We start from the raw sequence: 18,856 nt of genomic DNA, 5'->3' as shown, positions 1-18,856 counted from the left end.
AACTGGCAGAGCATCTGTCCTGTCCTGCACTCTTGAACTAAACACACACTCTGAGACAAGAGACAACTCGTTACGACTGGATCTGTTTCTCAAAGTGCCCCCCATAGATTTAACTTTTTGTTTGGATATAATCCAGTTGGAGATGTATATGTGAGACGCGCAAAGTCTGCGGCAATAAATGCGTCAACGCAACACTATGACCAAAGACAGCTTCAGATCAAAACCCACATTTCTTCATTCTAGTGGGTTTGACCCCTCAAATGGATGTCTCTGCTGAGAAGTGCTCAGGGCTATGAGGCTAGGATCAGTTTGCGGTATTCACACACACACGTCCATTCATGTTCACCACAAGATAGACACAATAATAGCTGTGCGTGACAGATTAATAAAGGAGTTATTCCAAGTCTCTTTGCTTTCTTTTGTTCATGGGTACAGTCAATTATAGTGTGCAAAATCCAGTGGCATCTGCTGGTGGACCTATAGATTGCAGTATATCCATATCAGCCTTTTTGTGTGACTTAAATAAAATAGTATAATTAAAATCTCCAACAAACTATACAAAATCATATTAGTCACAGCCCGTGTTATTCACAATGTGTATCTTTTATATTCTATAGTTATAGAAATAATTATTTGAATTGTAGTTAGCTTTCATTTCTCCATGTATTTGTGTGGTTTCACTTTTGCTCAGAGGGTCCTTTCACTGGGCTGACTAGTGACCTTCACATCTGTACTCTTCTTTAGATGGTAGTTTAAATAGTCTTTGTAAAAGTTTACAGAATGTTTTTTTTTGGTCATCTCTTCCTGACTAGCAATCACTGGGCTGCCTTTACAGTTTGTCATTAACTAAATCCAATGTTTTTGCATTTCCATTAAAGGTTGATTGTAGAGAGTCTGCACTCTGTACTGCAGGAGGATAGACTCAGAACATGGATGTTATGTACAGTCAAATATGTTAAAGGGAACCTCATGTCTAAGTTTAACTTTCTGGAGTTGAAGTTGAAGTCTTCCTCTCCAAGGTGCAGTAAGTCCCTCATCATGGCCATGTTTTGAACTTATTACTTTATAAAGTTCTCTCCCGTCTGAAATATCTGCGAACGAGAGGTTACAAGAGAGTGACCCATTATGACGTAATAATGGCTTCACTCCTCTTCCAGCCAGTTGTAATCATGCCCGCTTTGTTTATACAACAAGTCCCTTGGAGGTGGAGACTTCCAGGATTGATGATGCACAGTGACAAACCTTGATGTTTGACCAATCACGGCAGAGTGGGTGTGGTTATGGTAAATGAGATTTAATCTCCAGAAAAACAAAACATTTTCACTGATGATACAATAAAGTCCAAGATCTATTTAAGACACACTTAAATCAGCACATTAGTTTCCCTTTAGATCAAACGTTCACTCAAACTGATGGAAGTAGGCTGAGACACAATGTTCCAGTTCAACCCTCAAGAGCAAGTGTCCTGCTCCGCTCTTCAACGATACGAAAACTCTGAATGTAAACATAGACAATCTTGAATTCTCAATCTTTAGTTTGTGACAGAACACAAAAACGAAATAGATTGTATGCTGAAGGACTACGAGTGTATCAAGTAAGGTGACGAGATGAGTTAACAATTAAAAGATGTGATCCATAAGGTACATTTCCTGATTTAACAGACGGTAACAAGTGAATATTTTATCCTCAGACAGCTCTAAAAAAGGAAATAAATCTTTGTATACAAAAACATGTGTCCATTGTTCAATGATCATGTTGCATTGATCATTTCTAATACGACTCCATTCTCAAGTACTTTTCCTCCCCCTTGGGGCAGAGGAAGCATCAAGTATAGAGTGTCAACAAAATACATTGTGGGATTGTTGCCATTTAAAAAAGCTCAAGTGAGAAATTGGATACAGGACTTTAGACAAAGGAGACTCTGATGGTTCGGCGTGTCTGTTGAATGAAGTCGGTGATGGAGATACCATGGGAAGGAAGAAGAGGAAGAGGAACCAATGAGGTTTATGGAGATGGTAAAGAAGGAAATGTAGAGAATAGAAGAGAACAGGGAGTAGGGCGAAGATATGTTACAGTGAAGAAGGCTCACTTGCTTTGTCAACTCATATTGGACAGAAGAGACAACTATAATGTAACCAAGCCAACATGCAGTCATTTAAATCGTCCCAAATTACATTACAATGTGAAATATAGAAAGCAGTACCAAGAAAAAAAAAACTGAGACTATTTTGATGAACTGCAAGGAAAGTTTTAATGATTCTTTGTGGCATACAACAGGAAGTTGATACTGAAATTGCACCAATAGTGTAAGATAAACTATCTTTTCCGACATCCTTTTTTGTAAAATATTTATTTAGAGTTCTTAACCTCTGTGTTATCTAAGCGTCAAGGTGACCCGAAGGCCTGAAAACAAATGTATGTGTGGTATCCTTCGTGTTGCCTCTGGGTCTAGGTGAACAAGGGATACCACAGACACATTTGTTTTCGGGCCTTCAGTTCATCATGACCCTGAAATAACACAAGGGTTAAGTATCTTATTTAAAATATATATATATATATATATATATATATATATATATATATATATATATTATTTAGAAACCAAGTAAACTTTCATAAAATTATGTATTTGAGTGTTCAATATAATGGACTCAAATCCCTTGGTCCTGATACGAATCGATTATGTCTGGATTCTACTCACTGTGGAAAACAGCATCAGGTAAGTGAGAATGATATTACTTTATCTCTACATCTTAAGTTTAAAAAAATGTCTTGTTTTCAAGAGTTTCAAACATTAAATCCAGAGCTAAAAGATCAATTATACAAAAACAAGAATAGATGAATGATGCAAACTATATCAAAACAAATGAAAGAGATGGAAATAAATAATTCCCAAAATGAAAACTGTTGTGTAGTTTTGAAATGGGAAATATTTGGAGCAACAAATTCATAAACAGTTAGTCATGTTTAAAGATTTCTCCAAATTAAACTCTCTCTGGGAAAATGTAGGACAGAGTCTCTTTTGATTCAGTTCTGCTTGACGATATGTATAGACTTTCTAAGGATCTAAACCTACAAATGCTATTTCACCAGGTGGAGGCTTGAGGTTGGCTGCCTACTAACATGATTTAAGGACCTGTCTGCCATCATGTGGAAGGTTTAGAAAATTGCATCACAATCCCATGCAGAGCTTCCTTTGATTTCTTCTCTTTATAACCCAGAGTTCCTCCCAGCAACCCCAAAATGGTAGGGAGTTTTATTTTAATAATATTTTTATTTTATTTTATTTTTAAAATTCGGCCTCGATAATGTGTTGACCTACTTATCCTCTCTTTTCTTTTCTTTTTTTTTTCAACGCCAGAAAGTTCTTTGTTTTAAGTCAGCAACAAATTTTATTCACAGCCAAGATACAAAAAGGCAGTGGAGTATGTATTACATTTCAAAATGAAGTTTACCTTTTTTTTTTTAAAATGAATTTCCATTCCATTCTGCTCAAATATTTACTCTGTTTCTCTGTTACACAACTATATACCCTTAAGCAGAAATGGCCAAAGTCTGGCCTTTGACTATATCTATGTGGCCCTCATCAGGACTTAGTGTAGAAAATATCTCTTTTGTATTTATTAATCTATTAACTAGAAATATAACTTTTTCAAGTTTTTTGTTTAGAATTGTCTCCATCTTCCCAATTGTTAATATTCCTTGACCCTAAAATAATTTAGAATCTATTTAGAAAATACAATATATTTATATCTTTTTATCTTTATATATGAAAGATTCATACATTTGTTATTGGCATATCTACGTTTATTTTCTGTTTATCTTATTTTCCTTACTTTTTTTCTTTTTTTTAGCCCATAATATGTTAATGTGACCCCTGAAAAAATGTGATTTCTCCCCACTTAAAGATTTTTAAAGAACATTACATGAGGGAAGATAAAAACACCCAGTGGTAAATGTAGCAAAAACAACTGGCATTGTATTCCTGTTTACTTGAAAATAGTCCAAACCAAGTCTATCAATTTTGATTTATGTGACTCCAAATATATATCAGAGATCGGGCATCATATATAAACCTGATGAATATGACGGTGTCTGTCAATGAACTTAAAATATATTTAACAAAATTTTAGAGAGTTACAAAAAGGAGGTGCCATTTGCTTGAATGATGATATATTTTTTTCTTAAATAAAAAAGCAGTAAAATATTGCTGCACTATAAGTAAATCTAGAACTATCATCAAATTACATTATCAGCGTTTTAAGGCCATTTTAGGACGCAAAAACTGTTAATCGCTTTCTATATATTTAATTAAAGTGTTTATTTATTTATTTTTCAAGATTGAAAAAAGACATACATACATTGTCCCAATCTAAAATGAGATTTGCACTCACACCAGATCCAAACAATTTATTTATGGAAGACAGGAAGGTTTACCTTGACCCAGAGACAACACAAGAGATACCAGAATTTGTTTTCGGGTCACATTGACCCAGAGATTACACGTGGGTTAATAAAAAATACATTTAGATACATTCACAAAAATCCACAGAACTCAAAGCTACGCAAGGATTACAAGTTCCTGTACAATTCCATTTATATATCTCATAAATATATATATATATATATATATATATTTACTTTTGATCTATTTAAAACTTTCTAATTACCTTATCAAATCGCAAATAACATTTTTATATTTGGATTTTAAACTTCTTTATATTTGGGAATGTAATGTTTGCAGTGGATGATGAAAAGATCTATAAGATGCTCATTGTTTTGATATTTCAACAATCTTTGTTGAGAAACATTAATAGTTCTCTAAATAAAATATTCTAATTTCCTCACAGTATTTTTGTTTTAGAATTTTAAATATTAGAGTAAACATGTTCCGAATAATTAAACTCCATAATTCAATTTGAAATGACAAATTTATTTCCAAGAACCTTTTTTTCTTCTTCTACTGAGCATTTATCCGAAACCCCTAAACCGAGCGCTGACGTCGCTGACGTCTCTCACAGTGACGCTCGTACACACATACACTCACAAGCCGGAGCCCAAAACGGGGAATGGCGTTTTGTTTCTTTTTTCTTTCGTTTGTCTCCTTTTAAATCTATGACATCTTGTCCGCGGCGTGTCGAGCTCCTCTGACGGACCACCGGATATTGTCGCCGAGCTCTTAGCTTCATGCTGCTGTTGCTGCCGCGGCGCTTACTTTGACAGTCGGGGTCGTAGTTAGCAGCATTTAGCACGGGTAAGTCATTCGAAAAGTACCCGCTAGAACGGGATATACTCCGCCGTGACAGTTATCGTCAGGGTTTCTTCGTCAGCTCGTGTTTGATGTACCATTTAACGCGTGCTATTTTATAACAGAATAGCGTAAAACGGTGTAATGCACACTGAAAATAAAGGGGGCTAGCTAGCATGCTAACATTAGCTTAGGAGGCTAATTATACGCACCGGAGAAGCGAGCTAATACCGTGCGCTAGCTATTGTTAGCGTGTGGGCAGGGGAATATTTTCGGTCCACTGTGGTGTCTCTCCTGTGACCATCTTGCCATCTGTTCCTTCGCAGGGTCGACCCAGAGGATTTCCCTGTGAGGAGATCGACAGACGGACAGCAACACGGTGAGCTGGAAACACTCGAGAGGATCGTTCAGTCAACATGTAAAAAAGCACCATCTTTAAAAGTCCGAGCTCGCCGAGGCTCGATCCAGATATATGTCCAGATCTAATCTTAGATCAGGCTTTTTAGGAAGAGACGTCCGACTTAAGCCACGATAAAAGTCGTTCGATGAGTTGGATATAAATGTGGGGGGCTGGTAAAAGTAGTTCTTTGTTGCTGTTGTGTTTGTAGCTGAAGCACTGTGAAGAAGGATTGTTGTGGAAAATCACCTTAATCGTGTAACTTATTGATACATTTTTTTATTTTACTTAAGTAACCATTGAAATGTTACATTTATAGAATAGCCAAACATCCAAAATGCACTCTCAGTTTCTACTCAACCTCATGTCGGCTAATGTTTTGGGATTATTTTAAGAGCAATCCATATCTTTTTGGAGTTGCAGCCAGAAATGCGTGTCCATATGGTGGCCATCTCTCAGTTCTATTTGATCAAAAACAAACTCAAAATACCTCCATAGCACTCGTCTGTAATGTCATGCTTGTATTGAAGTCTCTGCATGAGAAAAACATTAAACAAGTTTATATTTAAGCTTGTTTGGCATAGCCGTGAGGACACTCGGAGTTTCCGCTCTAAGTGGATGTGTTTTTTCATGTATATTTTTGGACAAAAAAAGAAAGTGAGCAACCGTCATATGACATGCATTTTTTGCCTGGAACTCCAAAAAAAGACACAAATTACGGGTGAACTCTCCTTTTAAAAAGACGACACCCTCTTGCATTAAATTGCAAATCGGCTACCCCAGTGTTTTTCATGCTAGTTTCACCGCCATTGTCATTCATCCAAGCAAAAATAACTAAGAGTTTCCACTTCCATATGGTGATGATGCACTGTCGAAGCCGGGTGAAAACATGGTCGGCTCAAAAGCGGTTCCTGTTCTAAACTTATAAATAACAGTGTTTGGAGTTTGAACATACGATCAAAATGTAATCTAATCACAGGTGCAAAGCGTGTAAAAGTTGAATTAGTTTATACTATACTGATCTAATCTAGTTCTAGTTGAGGTGGGAACATTTTTTATAATATTAAATATATATAAAGTTGTTATATTTATAAATCTGTAAACACACGCATCTTAACTATCCTTTAGGGAACTATTGGAGAGATCCTAAAAAGTCATATAGGTATTAATCAAATTTCTTAGACAAGTGTAAGTAAGGTTTGTGTTGGTAAAACCCTCAGAATATCTTGTTACATTTATTTTTTTCTTTTAAAAATGTTTTGACATGTTGATAGTAGAACTAACAAGACAGTGAAGCGGTTGCATCAGGGACTGTCATGGCAGATGCATGTTGCGGTACTAATTCATCACTACATTGATGTAGTAACTACATAAAGGTAGACAATTGACAATTGCAACATGGAAGTGTAAATTCAATGATTTTTTCTTGTCCAACCAACATATTTTTTCATGAATGAAAGCTTTGGGTTGATTGTCAAATTGGTTTTAATTTAATTTCAAATGGTTAATATCTTAAAAAGACTTGATTTACCTTGGCCTTGTTTCTGTTTGAGAACAGTTTGCTTACCAATAATCCCCAAGTGTAGTTTTCTGTTTTTGTGTCCAAAACGCACTAAAAACAGTTTGATACTAATAATGTATCCCAGGATTCACTGGGGTTACAGGTGTCATGTCATCCTTGCTCATTTGTGGCATCGTAATACTGATTCTCCTGGACACTATCCAATTTATCAGAGATACAGAAGATACAGTCAGTGCTGTCTGTGCATTGGCTCTTCGCTGAAGATTTTGACACCTGAGCTGAAAATAGATGCCACGGCCGTTGTGTCAAACAAGCTGGGATCACAGCACATTGTGGCTGAGCTGTGATTCAAACATCTGCTCTGGGGAAAAACTGCATGTGCACCTGAGAAATGTAACTATTAATTTCAACGGGCAATGTTTAGTTATGCCTGGTTTTAGACTAGCAAAGGAATGTGCTTATATATTTAAATGTAGTTTTCTATTATTAATGTTATATCTGAGGTGTTTAAATGGGCTTTATGGCCATTTGTAGTATCATCATTTTATGTACCCGAGTGACAACTGGATTTGTTCAGTGGCATCATGAAGGTTCATTAACGATAAGCCTGACATTTTCTATAGTGAGATTTCATAAGTGACTCATTGAAATCGCAGTCTTCTGTTGCCATGGTCAACTTGAGAAAGATGGAGTATCCTGCCTGCCAACATATCCCTCTTTCCCACTATACTCAAGTCTCTCTACAGGCGTTTTTGATCATATGGCAGGACAACCGCTGACGTGAGATTATTTGCTGGTGCGCATAATGTTCACAAACGACAACATCAGGATTCCCCTCGCCTGTGATAAAACATGTCCACCCTTAATTTGGTTTCATTAAAAAGGGGTATTTAGTGAAGTTGTACTGTATATTATATAATTGGAACAGGTTTCTTTTTGTGCCTGATATCTGTATCTGCTTCTGTCTCTGAATCTGTTTGCAGAAGCAGAAGAGTGGCTTTTTCTAGGGAGATTTGAAATGCTATTTATAGCGATCTGCCAGAGCGCCATGCGTGGTGCTATTGCTGCTGCTTCTATCTCTCTCCTCTCTAAACCACCCTTGCTTCGGCTTTCTCTGTGTCTGTGTTCGATCCTATATTAGCTTCACAATATTCTAGTTAAATAACATTTCATTATTGGTGCCAATTGGTTTCTTTTGCCATCCCTATTTCCAGTTGTTTTCTCGTTCATCCTCGATCTCTTGCTTGAATTTAAATTATTGACGAGTGCAGAAAGGAGTTGACTGGTTCCAAGGGTTTGAATCTTGCCTCAGATTGGATGCAACTGCTGGACTAGTTTAGGAGTCATCAATGCTGAGCTGGAGGGGTTTTGCGTCACAGTTCAAAAACAGTCACTTCTAAGGATCATATGATCGTATCATGAGCTTGAAAGAGGGATCCTGGTTTTCTTCTCTATTCATGTTTAGCTTGAAGATCCACAAGCTATGTGTTGTTTCCATAATTAAATTATACAGTAAAATGTTTTCACTAATTCCATCTGTTTATAAATGATTAACGTGATGGTGTCCACTGTGCTTAACAGTTTATCTGTGGTATCTTTGGCTACTGATCCTCTACTGGCTCCTCCTCTTTCTCCTTCCATACTAAGCCTTTTCCTGGTTTTACTAGTGAATTGCGAGAGAGGTTACCTGGCTGAACATGCGCAGTAGCAGTAGCTTGACTTTGCTGGAGGCTTAAGGAGGTTTTAGTGCTTTCATCTCAATCTTGTGGTAAACCTTTTTCCCCCACTTGTTACTTCTAACAGATGGATAGATAGACGACGTTTCTATTTGTTCAGGCTTTTCCTTGAATTTCTCGAACTCCTGTGTTGTTCTCAGTATTATCTTGACCTTTAAAGTATGTACTTTTTGAGTATTGTTTTGATTGTCTAAGCGCTTTGTGACCCTGGTCTCGAAAAGCGCTATATAAATAAATATTACTTACTTACTTACTTTATTAATCCCTAATTATTAAAAGGGGTGTTAAAAAAATATCCAAATGGCAATTTATTGCGCTATTCTTTTATACCATATTCGACAGCACTGCATAGATTTATTATTATTATTTTCATTTTTGGCTCGCAAATCATATTCTATATGTAACCAAAGTTCAAGGATCATGACAATGACTGAGGACAAGAGGATACAATCGTCTCCAGCAGCTTTTAAAATGATTACTTACAACTTTGACAAGAGTCTTGCATGTCTGTAACGACAGAGTCAAGTTGTATTACAAATGTATCCTTGTATCACAATACATTGCAGTATATTGTTGCGTATTGTAAAATATCGTTTCCCCAGATACATAAATACACAGCCCTTACTTTTACATGAGTCTTCTTTACAGAAATGAAGAATCTGGCATCACAGCTGGCTTAAGATCATGCTTCCCTTCTGAAAGGAACTTTTTTTTAAAGATGTTGGTTTTAAACACATATGTGGCAGGTTGTAGATCTTGGGGGAATACACTGAGCAGCACAGAAACTTTCTTCTTATCTATTGTGAAAAGTTCATAGAGTATGTGTCCAATTGTATTCATTTAGATGTCAATTCAATTTTATTTAAAGTGTCTTATCATAACAAAGTTATCTCAAGACACTTTACAGTTGAAGTAAGACTATAGCTGATTAAGGAAAAATAGATCCCAGAAATTCAACAAAGAGCAATTTACCTGTCAAACAAGTGTTAACATCATCATTGCGTGAAGAAAGTACCCAATATTCTTTATATAGCCATATATGAAACTCGACAGTTAATTTTTGTTTGTAAACAATCTCCAAATAGCATGTGCTTATTTAGTGGTGCTTATTCATGTCATGTCGTGACGGGTACCTTCCAATAGAAGATTTTTCTCACGTGTTTAATTGCTCAACTTTAATCAGGCCCTACATCATTTTTACTGCGTACTCCAGGCACCAGTGTTCTGTTCTTGACAGATGCTATAAAAGAGCACATTACTTGGGTATCATGTCAAAAGTTAAATAATTGTTGAGGCAACTCCTGCATGAGTGAATGCATGAGTCGTGTATGGAGGAGGCTGAGGTTTTATAGAACCAGGGCTGGGTACCGAACTTCAATTATTTTATGGCAGGAAGCCTACGTAACAAGAGCTACCACAACAAATTCCTCACATTGATTTTTAATTGTGTTGACGCAGAATTTCATTATTGATTTGTTGTGTGCATCTGCTCTTACAGCGTTGCACAGTCCCTAACGTGTGCTTTCTCAAACGTATTGTGATCAACAGAAACGGTTGACGTCACGTTAAGCAGTGGTTAATAATATCCTCTTGACTACAGGTGGTTGGAAGTGCAGATCCTTTAATGAGTTTAGTGCCGTGGCTATTTAACTTTCCCCTTCTTTATCATGTTAACACAACTGCACTAAATGCGTTAACCACTGCAAAATGTCATTGTTACGGGAAAATATTTGAACAATGCAGGCAATTAAACCTTTTTTTCATTTATAATTAATATATTATTAATACATTTTAGGGGTATAATGGGCAACCATGATATCTAGACCAATCAGAAGAGGCTATTTAAGGTAAATGGAGAATAGTCTGTTTATAGGTTTGACTACATGAAGAATTTTAGGTGAGTTATATATTTACTTATGGCCACATTTTGTCACTCATTGGCTAAAAGGTTGCTAATTTCCAAGTGTGCACACTGCACTTTCCATAGTTTTAACTGGGAATGAATAAAGATGTTTTCTGGTTCCATCTCGTCCTATCACTTAGGCAAAACAAATTACCCTTTCATCCCTGAATTTCTACTTGCCGCACATATGGCATATATTGTTGTGTATAAAATGATGACTGTGACTATATATATATATATATATATATATATATATATTTTAAAGGGGCACACGCTACATTTTAAGCAACCTTTCTTTCTGTTTTTGTGTACATTTTCTGCCTGGACAGCATCTTGCTAACACAACTTTAAAGTGTCCGCTCTAAGGCACTGCTTGGACATTCGCCACCCCGTCATTAATTCATCTGCAACATCTTTGATGTTGAACTTTTGACTCCCCCCTCCATGCGTCCTTGCACCACCGAGAACAGTTGAAGAGAGAAAATGTAAATTTGTCTTGAGGCGGGATTTAGGTTCATGCCGTTAATTAAGTGTTGTGTTTATTTTCAGCCACTTCCTTCTATTTAACAAGCAGCCTTGTTTAATAAGCTATAATGTACATACCAAGTTAATGTCTCTCCCTTCTGTGTGTGATAAATGGCCGACGGAAAATACTTTGAGTAATGCTGCCTTCATGTTTATTTATTTATTGTATAATAAAATAATCCACTTTTATAAAGCAAACAATTTGTGCTCCAGTTTAAGTTGAATATAGAATAAAAACCTTTGCAGATTGATGCAGTTAATCACTGTCCTGTCAAACAGCAGTGCAAGTGATGCCTATCATTTAAACATAACACAGTTACTAACATGGTGTTCTATCACACAAGTAGAGGTGCTGGCAGTTGAAATGTTCACTTTCTTGATTGTGCATTCATAATGACAAACATAAAATGGAATATAATAACGGCTATTAATACAACCTGTGTATCTATAGTGTTATGCTTTGTGATTTTTTTAATTTTCTTTTTTGGCTATCTCTGCACAGCTGATGTTTTTTGCGAGCCCTGGTTTGCCTGTCACTGCAATTATATCGTAACACAGTGAGTGAGAGAGCCAAAGAGATGTGTTAAAGGTAGAGAGAGCCCACGAGAATCCAGAAGCAGGAGGAGAAGCGAGCAGTGCAAGTTGCGCGTTTTGCAGGTCCAGCAGGGAAAGCAAGCAACCAGAAAGCAAGCACTGCTCTCATACTGCTCTGCTGCTCATACTCTATTCAGAAAAAAAAAAAGAGAATTCAAAATAGACCTGAGGATCATACAGACTTTTTGGAGAATGGCGGGGAATTGCAGACGGCAAAGGCACTGATCTGACTCGAGAAGGACCGTACGATGGGAAGATTTAAGGAGATGAAACCAGATGAAGTTTGTGGATCTGTTTGGCGCCGTTCTTCAACAAGATTTTTTTCTGGAAATGTGTGAGCCTAATTGGCCAGAGATCTTCAACACGAACTCTAAAACACAGTAAGCCAGCTTGCCAGTGCATCTGTTTGTTGTGTTACCGTTCACAGTCCAACATTTTACTTAAAAGGGCAGTTCAGTCATCATGACGTAGTCCAGTATGAAATGTATTACTTGAAGTGCTTTTGATACTTTGCTCCTTTTACCTATTTTTAATGTAATTTGATCGCAAACCCATCTGTGAGGTAGCAAGGAATTCCCTTCCTCCGTATCCCTTTGTAGGAGGGTGAAGGTGGTCTGATGGGGGTGGAGAGTCCGGGGAAGTAGGCGTCACTGTGCAACACTGCCATGCTGTGAAAAAGCGGGAGGGGTGAAGGAGAGAGGGACAACCTCTGCGCTTACGTAAAGCTGCATGTGGGAAGTCCTCTGTTGAGAGAAGTTTATCTCCCAATCTCCATCTCAAGATCCTCGGTGTACATCGCGATTTATAACTGCATGTGATACAAGCTAAACTTAAAATGACAAGGTTTAGAAATGCACCGTTTCTTCCCTTTTTATTTGTAGAATTATGTCCATGGAAACTGAGAGGAGAGAAGAAAGGGATGAAAGTGAGGCAGCACGGCAGTGAGAAAGCACAACAGCCGAGCCCTCTTGAATAAAAAATCCATGGCTATAAATAGCACGCCATCCTCACGGACTCTTTCAGGTTGAGAAAACCTGGCTTATCCTTCTCTCTGCTCATCTTATGTTTTTTCACATAATCATTTGTAATATGCATTTATTCTCACAGCCCAATCATATCTTGTATTGAATAGATTTGGCAGATAACAGCCATTACCTTCTAATCCAATCCAAATATAGCAGTAACATCAGTTCAAATAATGGAGCGTGATGTGCTCTTTTTGAAATGTCAATGGTCCTCTGAGTCGAGCTTCTTTTCAATGAGCAAAACGCGGAAAAAAACCATAGCAACCCCCGAATTAAACGTTTGTCTGCCAAAGCCGTTCCCTCATCTTTTTCTGGATTGTCAATGGTTAATATTTTAAGCTCTTTTAAAGAAACATTCAGTCAGTTATGCTTAATTTTTCTACGCATTCTTCTTCTTACAAACATTTTAAATGTCCAGAAGCAAGAGGGAATTCAAGGGAAAAAAAGCATATGTGCTTTAGGTAGAGTGGTTAAATAAGTAAAACTATATTTATCGTGACGTAAAACACAACGCTTTATACTAACATGAGCTTTCAATGGTGAAGTCACAGTCCGACTAAACTTTCAGTTGAAGTAGGACCAGTTATAGACCTTTCAATGAAGAGAAGTGTACATGTTTAGCTATAATCTTTACGATTTTGGCGATTCTTTCGGTTAAAGGAAGTAAGACTTCTCTCGTCCTTTTTAAAGGCCAGCTGTTACCCAGGTATGGCAAGATTCAATTGTTTGTGAATGGAGATAAACAACCCGCTAGAAGAATGTAATACCTTTTTTGATTAAATATTCAACGCCTAATGAAACGGCAACATTTTCAAGCACGGTTTGGCAACAATCTTTGGCAGTGTTGCAATTCATTAACAAAAAACAGAATCAGATTGAAATAGAAATAGAATGGTTATCTAACTTCAGTTCTTTTGTGGCGCTAAGCAAAATGCTTTGTTAGTACAAAGTATCGAAACAAGCTTCATAGAAAACGTTTAGATACCAATGCACAACCTGATAATGTTTCGATTTTCTGAAGGAAAAACGATTAGTGAATAATGCAGGGAACAGCATATGGCCACATGGAAATTATTTATTTTTCTGTAAGAAAACGCCTTGGGAGTAGTAGATTGTGTAGTATGTGTAATGTTATTTAATTTTTGCTAAAATTTATCATATAAAATTGGTATATATATAAAAAAGTTTTATTCAGGAACTGGTATCGAAAGTAAAGGTATGGGCATCAGTACTGAATATTTTCCAGCCCTACATTTAAACTAATTGGTTTGGTCTATTGCAAATACTTGGCTAGTGCATTTGAAGTAACCTTTAATAAGTGAGGTCAGATAAGACTGCGAGGGATTTCAAAATACTTAAAAGTTTGTAAATGTTATGAGAATAAGAAATTGCCTAATTCGGAACAAGGCCATTGATGCTTTTACTATATAACCTTTTCATTCACTAAGTAAAATGGTTTTGTTTTTTTTCAATCAATTTTTATTGTTGGCTTGTGCATAATTATCGCGTGTCATGTAATAACTGAAGGTCCTCCTCTTTATCGTAACGGTGTGTTACTCATAGTTGGCCTCATCCGACAACCCGCAATTACTTGCTCTTTTTAATGGAGCGAAACATGACCGTCGGCTCAAGTTTGAATGAATGTGAACGATTCACATTAAAATGGTCGTTCGCTTCCATCTCGCCGGCATGCTTGTGTGTACTCCAGCAGGATTCATTGAAGAAAAAAAAAAAAAGCGGATGGTTGTTGTCTGTGGAAGTAAATTGCTTTCCGGTGACTAAATGTACTACCTTCTGTGTGTTCCTTTTGTGTGTCCGTGTGATGGTGAGGTTTGTGTGTTCTTCATGGGAAATTCACTTGGCCTTGGCTTGTAATAAGGGTTAGGAAGAGGGTTGAAAGAAAGAAAAGTAGAGAAAATATGGGGGTGTTAAGGGATATGGTTGCTTTTCTCTTGGTGACAGAGCTTGTTGCCATGGAGCTGGACCTCCCATTGGTTGAGGTCTTGTCCAATCACTTAACAGAGCAGATTGTTTCATCATTGAGAAGTTTTTCCTCTCTTCCTGTCTAGTGAGACAGGAAGAGAGGAGCTGGTACATCTGCGTGATTCTATTTTTTCCCCGTTTAATCTCTCCTTCGGTTGCCCTCAATGTTACCTTTGCTGCGGGGAAAAGGAGATATATAACTCAAGGTTTAGACTGAATGCAAAGTAGCTTCATAAACACCCTAACTTGTTATACCTTGAGTTTCTCAAGTTGCTGAAATTGTTAATATTTTTCTGACATTGATTCTCCTGCCTAAGCATTTTCTTGAGGGCAGTGGTTTACTGCAAGTTGCAAAGATGGTGAAATGTGAACATTACAATATAAACATGCACTTCATATGAACATACTCTCTAGTAACAGATCACCACTTGTAATATGTAATCCAATTCTTTTTCATTTTATTATGAATTGATGATGAGCTGATCAAGACTGCTGTATTTTAAGAAGTATTTTGACTAGCTTGAAGAGGAACAAAATATCTTTGGAGTATATCGTTTTGTTTTTTAAATCCAAATCTATTTTGTTTTGTTAACTTTCTCTTTCACGGTGTATTTGCACATTTCATTGATATCTTGTGGACAGTCGTGTCTGTTCCATCCAGCTACAATAAGTTATATAACAATAAACTATTAGTGCCAGAGATAGCTTGACTTGAAGGGATGTACAGAAAGGTATGCTGGTAGGTAAGAAGGTAGGGTGGGGAGGGTGGCTGTGAGAGAATGAGTCATAGCTCTTCCCACAGGACTGAGTGGGCAGGTTTGGTGGAGGAGGATGGCGTCAGCAATAGGCCTGACAATTTAAGAAGACACATTAAATGAGGAAGAAAAAGAGTAAGATGGAGGAAACATTGGTCAAAGAAGTGTCGTGATTGGAGGGTTTGATGGTGTAGAAGACGCAGAGGGGATCCCGTACTTGGGTAACCAAAAAAGGATGTAGAGGAAAGGATGCAGAGTTTCTTGGATAGTCGAAAATATGTTCCCAAGAAGTGTTGAATTTTAATGATGGCACTTCTTTTATTGAGGTTGTTATTATTATAAAACCAGCTATGAACCTCCTGTTAATTAAAAATCCTGTTCAAATGTCAATGCAATTCTTCCCTCCCCCACAAGCCCCTCCCGTTACGTAATTGTGCAGCCATTGCAAAGGGGAATCCTCTCTGACACGAACATTGATCCGCACACCGCATTCACCGCTGATGTACAAATGTTCAGACATCAGGCTCCCACAGCTCAACCATGAGAACACAGCAGCCGGCACTCGGTAAAGACAGCATTGCTGCCTTCTGTCAAATGGTTTCTCTGACGTCAATCGGACAAGGTGCGTGGCTGAATACAGAAGAGATGAATTGGGTCAAGCTGCCTGGTGTCTCCCACTATCGTCAGTGGGTTTGTGTGCGCCTCCACTCTTGCAGCTTCATCTTCTTAGATTTCATTCAGTTGCTTTTCATTCAGCTTCTGCAGGGAAGTCAGTTTTGACTCTGGCGTGCCTCACCGTTTATAAATATGTAATTTTGGCCCTGAAAAGAATCACTAAAACACTGAATAATTATCACGATCATGCAAATCTGTAACTGCTAGACTTAACTGTTTTGGTAATGGTAATTTGTTAATGTTAATTATGTTATTAAGCTGTATTCTGGTTTGTAATATGTCAGGGAGAAGGATTGAATTTTCGATGCTCATTACCTTGATGATTACTTTTGATACACGTTTTCCATTTATTGATGATTTTTTTTTGTTTGCTTTGTCAAATGAGAGTCAAGACTGAATGACAAAGCGCCATTTTTATCAACTTATTTCTGCAGTAACATGATCATGTGACATGACCAGCTTATCCTGCGAGCTATTATTTTCAGAATAAGAATGCCTCCCATGCCGGCAGCATGACCTTGGCCATTCTCTCGTCTGGACCCCGACCCGAGTTGACCCCACGTATTCGGATCTAAAAATGAGCCCGAGCGCTGAATGTTTATTCCGACATGTTTGGCTGTGACACACCCATATAAGACTTCCCACTGTCACTACATCTTCTCTTAAGTTGTACCTTGGAGCATTAAATTGTTGGCGTTGGCAATGTTACAAATCTGTGTCTCATCTGGTTGCCTGTCACATTGATGATGTAAGGGAGTTGATATTTATCTGTATTAGGTCACAGCGCCCTTTTAGCTTTGCCACAACAAATCAGGATCAGTTTGTGTTTGGTAACTTGTGTACGGTAACTAGAGAAAATGGCTTGAATAAAAGTGAGGGACTAAGTCTATATGCTGTGTTTAAGCTGTCGGAATCAAAGTTGAATATTTTATGTAATTTAAAAATTGAAGAAATACCAGTTTTCTGTATTTTCTTAAAGTGTATATTGTTCCATAACAACAAATGAAATTACAAATGTATTTAACCTTATTTTTTTTGGATAATAATGGCAAATGTATCCTTCAAATATATACCCTATTCTAGACCTTAAATGCTATGCAAAACTTAAACACCAATTAGTAGCAAATATTCCTTCCTAAAGCTGTTAATATAAGTGATGATAAACATATTTGTTCTTCTGTTCTCCCTTCTTGTTTGCCTTATACAATGTAATCGTTGATATATTTTCCTTGACGCCATCATCAGCAATTAGAAGTATTAGTATTTAGTATTTTACTATACATCTTAGAAAAATTTAAAAGATTATGTTCTGCTGCTTGGAAGGCAAGTATATTTTTTGAGCTTATGTTTGACCTTGCTAAAGACAAAGTATCATGCAGTTGCATTGGTCAGTCTTTTCCGTACCTGCTAGTCCTTGCATTGCTTTTACACGCATGGTATACATGCAGTTATAGGCGTCAGTACGTCAAGAAGTAAATCATATTGATGAATCCAACAGTCTGCTCTAAGACCTTGGAAGTATGCATGTTGGTGTGTTTTTTTTCCGTAACGAAAAGGATTACATATATGTATTTAAGTTCAAAATGGATAAGCAAGTTTTATTCTAAGGTATACTTTTCTAAAGGACATTTGAAAAATTAATTTAATCAGTGTTCACAATTATACTGCTTTTATCCTCCTTTACTTTCTAACCTGTAGTTGTGTTTATCTTCATTCTCTTCAGATCATCATTTGCAAATTCATGAACCTCATTAGTTTACTTGTCTTCTCTTAACTGGTTTCTTAAAATATCAAACAACAGGTTCACTCTTTCCTTATGATGTGTCCAAACTATCTTGGCTCCCTAACTTATTCCCCAATGTTCTCATCATGAACTCTGATGCACTCATTCTGATTTTGTCTTTCCTTGTCGCTTCTAATGACGAGCTCAGTGTCTTTATCTCCGACACTAACAGTGTTCGCTGTCGAAACGACAGATAAGATGGTTAATTAAAAGTGTAAGTCATAGCTGCAGATTTGGAAGATGTATTCAAGTGATAAGGTGGAATAGTGAGAAATTAAATGTGATTATCTTGCAGAGCATACATATTGGCATGGCGACTTGGGCTTCAAGCTGTGGTTTTGTGCACGGTCTCTGCTTTCAGCAGCTTTGTCCTCGACTCTGCTATAAGCAGCAGCAGCAGCCGCAATGAGTCACTCTGTGTGGGAAACCTGACGTCATCCGTGTCTTCCTTTTTCTGCTCTTGTGTACAGGGATCCTAACGAAAATACAGACCATGCTGCTGCACTGAAGCACAAGGCATGACAACGGAGGGCCCCAGAGGACTGCTGAGGTGCTGACATTCTGGTACGCCGTTTTCACCCTGCATATCACTACATTATTTTCACACCGAATTGATGACCTGTAATGGTGATGACGTGATTTACTGCTCATTCAACATGATAAGAATGTATGTTTTAATGCATCTGTAGTATTTAATCAGCTTAAGCAAT

At 37.2% G+C, this 18,856-nt stretch overlaps 1 protein-coding gene across 6 annotated transcripts in view; it reads left to right on the top strand.

The window, feature by feature from the left end:
* The first annotated feature begins 5,030 nt into the window (after positions 1–5,030).
* Positions 5,031–18,856, top strand: part of r3hdm2 (R3H domain containing 2) — a 30,319-nt gene continuing 16,493 nt past the window's right edge. For all 6 annotated transcript variants that reach the window (XM_087801853.1, XM_087801850.1, XM_087801848.1 and 3 more), the window contains exons 1-3: positions 5,031–5,254; positions 5,575–5,627; positions 18,617–18,710. The gene's annotated coding sequence lies outside the window, so the exon portion shown is untranslated. The remainder of the gene's footprint in view (positions 5,255–5,574; positions 5,628–18,616; positions 18,711–18,856) is intronic.

This window comes from Callionymus lyra, chromosome 10 (genome assembly GCF_982586985.1).
Source record: "Callionymus lyra chromosome 10, fCalLyr1.hap1.1, whole genome shotgun sequence".
NCBI lineage: Eukaryota > Metazoa > Chordata > Actinopteri > Syngnathiformes > Callionymidae > Callionymus > Callionymus lyra.
The sequence above is the reverse complement of the archived record's forward strand: the minus strand, read 5'-3'. Positions and strand labels throughout refer to the sequence as shown.